We start from the raw sequence: 10682 nt of genomic DNA, 5'->3' as shown, positions 1-10682 counted from the left end.
CGGCTCCGCCCGAGAGAAGCCCGAGGCGGCTACGTGCGAGCGCGCATGCGCAGTCAGCGCAGTGAGTGGGGGAGGGGTGGAAACCGGCGGAAGGGCTCCGCCGGGGGCCCGGCCATCTGTGCGGCCAGGCTAGGGGTTTCCCTCTTGGGCCGGGAGCTCGTACCCCGCCCCCAGCCCGCAGGCAATCCCGAGGGGCAGAAGCACGACTTGCTGGGCACCTCCTCGGGCGAAGCGGTCGCGGTGGCTGGGTTACGTGGGGCCCAGACGAGTCTCTGGTTCTGGGAGCGGCACCTCCCCCACGCGCCTCTCCTCTTGGGCCTTCACCCTCCCCCCCCCCCCCCCGCTCCGGCCCCAGGGGAGGGGAGGAGTGGGGGGCAGGGAGACGACCTCAGGGAGGAGCCAGACCAACTGAATGAAAGCTTTTCATGAACTCGTGTGCCTTTCCCAGGGAAACACCATTTCTGGAGTCTATGAACTAAAATAAAATCTTAAGCCGCCCCCCGCCCGCCACCGCCAGCTGACCCGTCCCGTGGTTGGCCCAGGGAACCCTAGAAAAACCCTTAAACCTGAGCTGCTGCCCCGCAAGGACAGGGGAAGTCAGACACTCCTCCCTGATGGAGTCAGATTTTATAACAATGAGATACTGAATGTCCGACGGGCCTAAGGCCAGGCAAGACAAAGCTTAACGCATATCTAGCAGGCCAACCGTTTACTGAACTACAGGGCACTTGAGTTTTGGGTAAACTGTCCAGTGGCTTGTCTGTGATTAGCAGACCTCCTTACCTTAACTGAAAACATGATGCAAAGCCTTTAGGCAGAGGTTCATTTATGTCATCAATTGCAAATCAAAGAATCTTTAAACCCAGCTGTAAACCTGTAAACACCGCACCCTCCCTCCCCCGCCCCCCCCAACTGCCAGATGTCCTGCCTTTTCAGCCCAGACCAATGTACCCCTTCCATGTTTTGATTTGTGATTTTACATGTAATTCCTGTCTCCCTAAAATGTATGAAGCCAAACTGTAACCCACCCCACCACAATGGGTCCGCTTGCTCAAGGCTTCTTGGGCGTAGCTCTCTGGGCCATGATCACGGCCGTTGGGCTCAGAATAAAACTCTTTAAATTATTTTGCAGTGATTTGGGGTTCTTTTCCATGGACGAGTCAATCGTGTTCACATTATTTTAGCCTTGGGAGCTTTTTCTTTTCTATTATGTCTGATCCTGATCGCTAGCCAGGTATTCATTCATATTTTTGGTTGGTGGTGGTGCTCAAGCTCGTCTTTGTACATCCCAAATTGGCGTAAGCCACCGTGAATATGTTTTACACCTTCCAAGAGCTAGCGCTTATTGCCGTATCATAACCAGGGCTCGCAGCAATTTTTCTTTTTTTTTTTTTTAAAGCTGCTTCCACTTTCCACCTAGGTATACATACGAGTATACCCTTTAAATGAATGCTTGCATCGAGGAACCAGGAAGTGGTTTTTGTTGTTGTTGCTGTTGTTGTTTTCCCCCAGTCATTTATCTGCTCCTCAACCCTCATTATTTATCACACACACACACACACACACACACACACCCCCCATCTCTGTAGAAAAGCTCACGGAGATTGTTCATCCACCGCGTGCTTTCTGTTGACAGTATCTGAGACGATAAGGAGCACCATGCATTCTGTTCTAAGAGAAAAATTGCATATATCAGTATGATTATATTTTACTTCTTGTGTGAATTTAGTGGATCTCATAAAAGCTGATCTTGGTTTTCACAGCAGAGAAAAGTGGGCTTCTGTTTTGGTTTTGTTTTTGTTTTTCTGGAGGGGTGGTGTCTTCACATAAGTGATCATCTTTACAAGTATGCTATATCCGAGAAATTTCAGAAAGCTGCAAAGAGTGACTTGTTGACAATGCTTGCATTGAATGATGTATCTGAATCTGTGAATCGAAGGGGTCAGCATCTGACCAGAAAGCACTGTTAGAGGAAGAGGGGTTTCGGGTCTTTTCCTAAATTGTATCTGCCTAAGGCGGAAAATATTTCTGTTTCCCTATGACATGGTATTTTCCTCACAAGCAGTGTTAATGGCTCCATATGTCTCTAGACTGGCTGCAGAGCAGAGACTCCATGGTCTCCACTACTTGACTCTGTCTGTCCAAGAATGGCCTCCACAGCTCTCCTCTGTGAGATATCCACTCTCAGAGGTGGCACGGTATGGTGGGTAGGGGGATATGCTGGATTTTGAAAACTCAGAGTTTGAACCCCAGTGCTTTATTTCTTAGCAACATGAACTTTGTCAGATCACATCACCCTGCTGAAGCCCAGTCACCTAAAGGGTAGAAAATGCAATGGATAGATTGACGCTTCTCTTCTCTTCTCCTCTCTTCTTTCTCTCTTTCTTTCTTTCCTTGTGTCTTCCTGTCTCTCTCTCTCTCTCTCTCTCTCTCTCTCTCTTTCTTTTTGTCTCTTTCTTTTTTTTCTTTTGACGGGCCCTCACTCTGTTTCCCAGACTAAAGTGCAGTAGCATCATCATAGATCACTGCAACTTCAAACTCCTGGCCTCAAGCGATCCTTTCCCCCTAGGCTTCCCAAAGTGCTAGGATGCAGTTTTATTTTTATCTGTGACACCATGGGAGGAAATATCTTTTAGGGTCATAGGGTCAGAAATTTAGATCTCTTCTTTGAACTCATGGTAGCGGCTAACTGGGATTTTCAGTGTGTAAACGTAAGCCACTTGTAATTTCACCAGTACTCCCGTTACTTGTCATCTATTCAGGAGGTGAACTCTTCTTCCCCTACCATCTACTGTTCAAACGCGTTGGCCACAAGGATAATTTGAATATCAGATTCAGAGCACAAATAATTAAGGTCCTGTAGCGTTAATAAGTAAAAGGGGCCACACACAAACCTGTGGAAGTCTGTGTCCCTTCCAGTTTTTTATTTTGTTTGTTTGTTTGTTTGTTTTTGGGTTCCCCCCCCCCCCCGAGACTGAGTCTCACTCTGTTGCCCGGGCTAGAGTGAGTGCCGTGGCGTCAGCCTAGCTCACAGCAACCTCAAACTCCTGGGCTCAGTCGATCCTCCTGCCTCAGGCTCCCCAGGAGCTGGGACCACAGGCATGTGCCACCATGCCCGGCTAATTTTTTTCTATATATTTTTAGTTGTCTGGACAATTTCTTTCTATATTTTTAGTAGAGACGGGGGCGGGGGGTCTCACTCTCGCTCGGGCTGGTCTCGAACTCCTGACTTTGAGCGATCCTCCCGCCTCGGCCTCCCAGAGTGCTAAGTTTACAGGCCTGAGCCAACGCGTCCGGCCTGTGTCCATTCTTTAATGTTGTGTGTTGCTCAGTTATGAAAAGGCAAGGGAACATAAAATCCGAGTTTTAGGGATGACTTATAGGCTCAGTATTCTTTTTTTTTTTTTTTTTTTTTTTGCCTCCTCTAAGCCTATGTGAATATCAAGGAGGGTAAAAAATTCAGTGTTCTCAGTTCAGTGCCCAACCAACCTCTGTTTCCAGAGTAAAAATTGAGCATCCTATTACACCTTTATTTCCCTTTGGTATGCTAAGGCCCAACTCGGCAGAGAGGTCACTGTTTATTCTCTTGGCTAAGATCACATGTGCCATAGTCTGTCTGCTTTGTCTCCTTTAGGGGTAATCATCCAATCTTACCCGGGCCCCTCACATCCTCGTGACAATAGGCCTCCTTGGTTTACTGAAATAGAAAAGACCGGCTCATCAGCAATGTTTGATCGGTTGCTTCAGAAACAAATGTTGTTCTGCTTTCTTTACTATGTTTGTTTTTTTTTTTTTTTTTTTTTCCTTCTTTCTTCCGTCAGACCCAATCCGATATAGGTGGGAGAGAAGGTAACCGGAGCCTCTTGAAAAACCGAAGTGAACCAAAGCGAGCTCACAGATTCAGATAGAAATCAGGAGGAAGAAAAATTGAGAGATAACATGGATTTTCTGTCTAGCGGGTGTTCTCACACTTCAATTTTACCAGAAGCGTTAGGTAGGATGACGATGACGATAATTGTGACAAACACTATTCTCATTGGACAGATAAGGAGGCAGGCTCAGAGTGACGAGTAACCTGGGCCTAAATAGATCGCTAAGAAGCATCATAGTGTGTTCCTTGGTTACGCTGTTTTGTGAAGCTCAAAAAGTTTGGGGTGCGCGTGCGTCCATGTGCGTACGCAATCATAGGTGTTCTAGTAAAACGGATATGAGGTAGGATTTCCCATACCTTCAATGATTTCATGTCCTGCAGGAACATAATGTTCCGGGATCAGGTTTTTATTCTGCCTTCTGTGCCACATGCTCAACATGCCTGTGACTTTACAGCCGAGACTTGCTCAGGGGGAGCCCATTCTCATCTTCTGGGAGGTTCTGCTAATCTTTAAAAGACAAGGACATAGGAAGATGATCCTATAACAACGACTGTGACCACGATTAAAGGCTTACTGTTTACCACGCGTGCTTCTGCGGGCTTTGCCTGCATTTGCTTTTTCACTCTGCCCAATATCCCTGTGGGGTAGGCACCATGATTTCTGCATTTGCAGATGAAGAGGCTGAGGCTCAAGAGGATTTATGACTCGCCAAGTTACCAAACACGGAGTGTCGTCCAGGTAGCCAGTCCAGGCCCCCCGGCTCTGCAGCCACTCTGCAATGCTGATTCTGAGCCTGACCGTTTCATCACTGGTGGCTCCCTGAGAACCTTGACTCGGCCCCCTTCCTCAGTTCACTTGGGAAACATATTCATGTGTGTGTATTTCTCTCCTTCCCTCTCCCACCCCCCCTCTCTGTTTTAGTTTTTATTATTTTGAAAAGTGCATAGAACGATAAAAACTTTAAAAGTAGGAAAAAGCTTACGGAACACATAAGGACACAGAGAAAGAAAATATCTGTGTACAACAGTGCAACGCATTTGTGTTTTAAGTCGTGGTGTTGCCAAAGAGTCCAAAAGTTTAAAAGAAAGAAAAACAAACAAACAAACAAACAAACAAACAGACAGACAAAAAAAAAAAACCAAACCACCATGGAAAAGTTTATGAAGTGAAAACACTTACAGTAAGCTAAGGTTAATGTATTATTGAAGAAAGAAATTTCTAAAGGTAAATGTCGTGCGGCCTAAGTGTCCAGGGTTTATGAAAACCTACAGTAAGTAATGTCCTAGGCCTTCACATTCACTCACCACTCACCGCCAACTCACAGACTCACCCAGAGCAACCTCCCGCCCGCCCTGCAAGCTCCATTCACCGTAAGTGCCCTGGCCTGGGTGTCCCACTGCACAGAAACCTATTAGACTGCATTTCTTCCCATTACTATCAGTAGTTGTACATTTCTTAGGACTGTAGGCCTACGATACACCTCCAGGCATAGTTAGGGGTTGGGAAGAGGAGGGAAGAGGCCATTCTTCATTTATTAATTGGGTAGCATGGGGACAGGGGAGGCAGTTTCCTCCTTCTCCTCCTCGGCCCCCTTCTCTCTTGTTTCGCTTCTCCCTCTCTTGTTTTTCTTTATTCCTCTCCCAGTTCCCCCTTCCATCGTCTCGATGGATTTGGATGAGACGTAGACATTTTCTACGTCAGGCCTTAATCATACCGAGGGAGCAGGAGAAAAGTAAGCCGCCTACCATGACACAATGGAATGGAAGTTTGTCAGCCATTGACTGCTGTGGCATTCCGACATTTAGTGTCTTCAGGACATTCTATATTTCTGCTATCCCACTAGAATATATCGCCTCGATCACTACTGTGTGGCCACATCCCAGCTGTTTCGTGAGCCACCCTCAATGTTCGTGACAATGTAGTGTGGGGACTCCCTCCGTCTGGTGCCTTAAACTCGCACATTTGGGGTTTTGTATCAGGATAGCAAAGCGATCGCCTTTAAATAACCTGGCTGGCCATGGTGGCTCATGCCCGTGATCCCCGCAACTTGGGAGGCAGAGACGGGAGCGTGACTTGAGCCCAGCAGCTGGAGACCAGCCTGGGTAACACGATGAGACCTCATCTCTACCAACAAAAAAAAAAAAAAAAAAAAAAAGAAAAAAGAAAAATTATGGCGGGTGTGGCAGCATTTGCCTATAGTCCCAGCTACTCAGAAGGCTGAGGCAGAGAGGATCACTTAAGCCCTGGATTTGGAGCTTGCTGTGAGCTACAATCAGGCCAAGGCGGCCTGGGAGAGGACAGAGTGAAAGAAATCCTGTCTCAAAAAAAAAAAAAAAAAAAAAAAAAAAGAAAGAAAGAAAAGAAAAGAAAAGAAAGAAAACAAGACCGATAACACAACACAACTTAGAAGACTTGGTGTTACCGAAAGCTCGGCCACCTGCCCACGAGGCCGAATAACGAGGACAAGCTGTTTGAGGAGGAAGGAAAGAGAGAGTCTATTTTGCCGGTAAAGGAGAAAATAGGGTAGACCTTCCCATCTCAAGCCTCCGAATTTCCCCGAACACAGGGCTAGGCAGAAATACAGAGCTTTTAATGAGGGGGGGAGGGGTTCTCAGCTTTAGCGATGATTGTGGTTAATTATTTCAATCGTCCAGGCTCTGCCAAAAACAAAGCCTGTGAACTCTGCCGGCCGCCCACCTGGGGGGGGGCGGGGCAGGGGACCACTTGGGAGTTTTAAGAAAAGATTTAACCTGCCTTGGGGACATAGGCCAGACTACAAGCTCCCAAAAGTGGTGGTGGTGGTGGTGGTGGTGGTGATGGGGAGCGTAAAACGACAGAACGTCTTTCTGTCCTTTATTGGTTTCTCCTTTTTCCCCCCTAGGTGCCAAAAGACCTGAGACTGATGCCGAAAAGAAATAGGTACAGGCGCCCACGTGCACACACAAAGATATACGATCGAATACATCGTGTTGACAGTGGGGGAAACTGGAAGATGATGGGGAAGTATCACGAGCAACTTTGTATTTCTTCCAGGACAGGAAAATGGACACGAAGAGAAAAATTCATCGTTCTCGGCGTAGGATAAAAAGCCACATCTTGTTATATAATATAATTCATTCTGTGATTTAAGTTTTTATACGACATGATATTCGATAAGCCTAAAAAACAAGATAAAAGAGAAACAAACAAAAGGGAAAAAATAAAAATAAAAAAGACGACGGGCAGAGGCCTACGGTCCCGGGAGGAGGCAGAGAGCGGGAGGAGGGGCGCCTCCCGCAGACAACAGGGCGGGTGGGCGGAGACCCGCTAGAGGCTAGGGCTGCCCCGGGCGGGCCCAGAGCTGCGGGCCCGGGAAGAAGAGGGTGGGACCGTCCGGACCGTGCTCTCCTCCCCGCCCTCCACACCTCCCGGGAGTCAGCTCTTAAACTCCCAACGTCACCTGACTTTCCAGATCCCGAGGTCTGATCAAAGTGGCCGCAAGGTGACACCCAGCAACCGCTGCCGGTGTCATCCTGAAAAGAACGGACCCTATGACTGACGGGGGTGGGGCGGGGTGGGGGTGGGGCGCACAGTGGGTGGCCCGGCCAGCTCCCCTTCCGCCTCGGAGCGGATCGGATCATCTGGAACTTTATCCAGAGAGGAGAGAGTGCCCCTGGGTGTGTGCTAGAAGCCGGAGGGTTGGGGCAGGGACCTACCCAAGAGAGAAGTAGAGTACAGGGAGTTTCAGAGTTGACCCACTCACGATCTCGCCCTGGTCAATACAAGAGTGGCAATATCTGTCACCGTGGAATGAACACTTGGTACCGAAGACCTTTGTCTATGCTGGCCCCCCTATGCCTAGGGGGGGCATGTGGCCAGAATCTGACATCCTAAACGTCTTCGTAGAAAGAATTTGGGGGCGGGGGTGGGGGAGAGAGACAGAAATAGAAAAGAAAGGGGGAAAGAAATGGCTGCCACAAAACTATCAGAACAGATAAGCGACCGATAGGGCCTATCTGGTTAAGTTCTTTCCCTACCCAGAGAACGGTGGACACAGAGAGTCAGGGATAGAATTTCACGCTCGGCACTGTCTCTCGTGGCAGCGGGAAGGTGGAGGGTGGCTGAGGGTTCTATGCTCCTTTATCACACACCGTCAGGTAGGTCAGGTAAAATTGAGGACAGATTTCCAGTGTTTCGAGAAAGGAAGAGCACTCGTGCAGGCCATCTATCTGTACGTGGGAGAGTGTCCCCGAAAAGTGGCTTTCAGTGCCGGGATGTGCCTAGGCCAAGAAGGTTACACGATCCTGAGTGAGAATGGTCCGTCCCATAGAGTCAGTCGGTAGGAGGCCACCGGTCGAGACGGAACTGCCCCCCCTCCCACCCGCCCCCGCCCCACAGAGCAGACAGACTCAGAATGGAGTCACTCGGTGCCAGTGCCCTGCCCGGGTGCCCCATCATTCAACCGAACTGGGAAACAGGTGGGCTTTCCGACCCTCGGGAGGGAGCTTCACGGCGGGCGGACAGATCAGAAGGGGCCCGGCTCCCTTGAGCGGGCAGGCTGGGGACGGTCGGTGGGGTCTCTTGACAGGAGGCACCACGGAACCCTTGAGGCAATGTCGGGGGGCACCTATGTTGCGGTCCAAAGCTAGCGTCTGAGAAGTCGTCCCGAAAGCATGATGGCGTCAACAAGTCCCCTCCGTTCAAGAAACGAGATTCATTTCTAGAGGAGGGCCACCCACGCGGGAGAACCGTAGGCTTCCTGTGGACATTCTCTTCAAAAGGCAATTCACTCAGCGGAGTGAAAATCGGAAAAATCGCTGTCCTCTGACGCAGCTGCAGAGAAAAGATGGCACCAAAATCAATGAAACACACACATACACACACAAACACACCTCCTCCCATCTGAACGAGCACTCCGGACGGTCACATAGGGAGAGCGACGGGCTCTCTTCCCACCCTGTGGTTCTCTACCTTTCGTTGCGGTTTTTTCCCTCAGTGGATAGAGGAGGAGACACAGGGGGCTCAGCCGGCATGCGAGTGGGTTTATCATCCTCTGTGAGTATCAACACGCGACACCACCTAAGTGAAGGAACACACCGGTGTTTCATGTCATGTGGCTCAATGCCTGGCAGATACGAGCCTTTGCAGGCCTCCTCGTGATCGACAGGACGTCGCCTTGGACACGGACACATCTTGTCCCTCCCTCCCGAGGCGATAGGCGGTTCCGTACCTCCTCGGGGCCAGGGCACAGTCTGCCTAGGCACCTACAACACGTGTGGCAACAGCCTCGATGGCTCTGCCATGAGAACGAACTCCCGTGGCACGGGGGTGGGGCGAGGGGGGGGGGGTCGGGTGCTGAAGAATTCAGCTGAGTGAAGGAATGCCACGGGATTCAGAGTGCCATCGGTGGGCTGAGAGGCGAGCAGGGCGGGCTTTGAAAGGGTAACATTCTCCCTGCCTTCCGTCTGTCTGTGAATACAGAACGTACACGCCAGGCGGGGTGGCTCACGCCTGTAATCCTAGCACTCTGGGAGGTAGAGGCGGGTGGATCGCTCAAGGTCGGGAGTTCGAGACCAGCCTGAGCAAGAGCGAGACCCCCATCTCTACTAAAAATAGAAAGAAACTATATATCTAAAAATATATACAGAAACAGTATCTAAAAATATATACAGAAAAATATTAGCCGGGCACGGTGGCGCATGCCTGTAGTCCCAGGTACTCGGGAGGCTGGGGCAGTAGGATCGCTTGAGCCCAGGAGTTTGAGGTTGCTGTGAGCTAGGCTGACGCCACGGCACTCTAGTCTGGGCAACAGAGTGAGACTCTGTTTAAAAAAAAAAAAAAAAAAAATATATATATATATATATATATATATATACACACACACACACACACACACACACGTATATCCAATTAGCTGGGCATGCTGGCACATGCCTGTAATCCCAGCTACTCGGGAGGCTGAGGCAGTCTGATCGCTTGAGCCCAGGAGTTTGAGATTGCTGTGAGCTAGGCTGACGCCATGGCACTCTAGCCAGGGCAACAGAACGAGAGACTCTGTCAGAAAGAAAAGAAGAGCGAGAGCGAGAGAGCGAGAGAAAGAAAGAAAGGAAGGGAGAGAAAGGAAAGAGAAGGAAGGGGGGGAGAGAGAGAGAGAGAGAGAGAGAGAGAGAGGAGAAAACTATTAAAAAATTCGGGACCAGATCCATCGGTCGGTACTCAGAAGCGTGACGATCGGGTGTTCCCGAGCACGTGTGAGATGTGTCTTCTCCCTGACGCCGCGTTTCCTCCACACACACATCACCCATCTGCCGTGGAAAAAAAGCAACAAAAAGAGAGAAAGAGATTAAGAAGGGAAAATGGAAACAGGGCAAAAGAGGAAGAAAGAAAGAAATTTCGAAAAAAAGAGACCAAAGTCACAGCGAGAAGGAAGAATACTGAGCCCAGAGCGACACCTAGTGACCACACCGTCACAAGCACCTAGGGCCCCAATTCGCCAGAGACATCTGGTGGACCCCAGAGCAACATGTGGTCGACCCGGGGCCATGGCGTCTGCAGCCGATTCCCAGGCGGGCACACGAGCCCGGGGAAACTCATTCTCAGCGCGGGGAGGAGGGGAGGGGAAATAATAGCAAAGTCACACCAGATCCCTTTCTAGTTCATAAACGTGTTGATTGCGTGTTCACGCGCACGTGTGAGAAGGGCCTCCTGGTGTGTCGGCACGTCACCCGCGTGACGTGAAACCATGAATCCGGGGGGGGGGGGGGAGCGGAAAGGCGCGCAGGAAAAGGCAAAGAGAGAATAGATAAAATGAAAGGACCAAAAAGAAAGTCA

At 49.7% G+C, this 10682-nt stretch overlaps 1 pseudogene; it reads left to right on the top strand.

Annotated features, from left to right (window-relative positions):
* Nucleotides 1–10494: 10494 nt before the first annotated feature.
* On the top strand, nucleotides 10495–10586 carry LOC138380072 (small nucleolar RNA U13; annotated as a pseudogene).
* The last annotated feature ends 96 nt before the right edge of the window (nucleotides 10587–10682 follow it).

This window comes from Eulemur rufifrons, unplaced genomic scaffold (genome assembly GCF_041146395.1).
Source record: "Eulemur rufifrons isolate Redbay unplaced genomic scaffold, OSU_ERuf_1 scaffold_265, whole genome shotgun sequence".
NCBI classification, from domain to species: domain Eukaryota; kingdom Metazoa; phylum Chordata; class Mammalia; order Primates; family Lemuridae; genus Eulemur; species Eulemur rufifrons.
The sequence above is the reverse complement of the archived record's forward strand: the minus strand, read 5'-3'. Positions and strand labels throughout refer to the sequence as shown.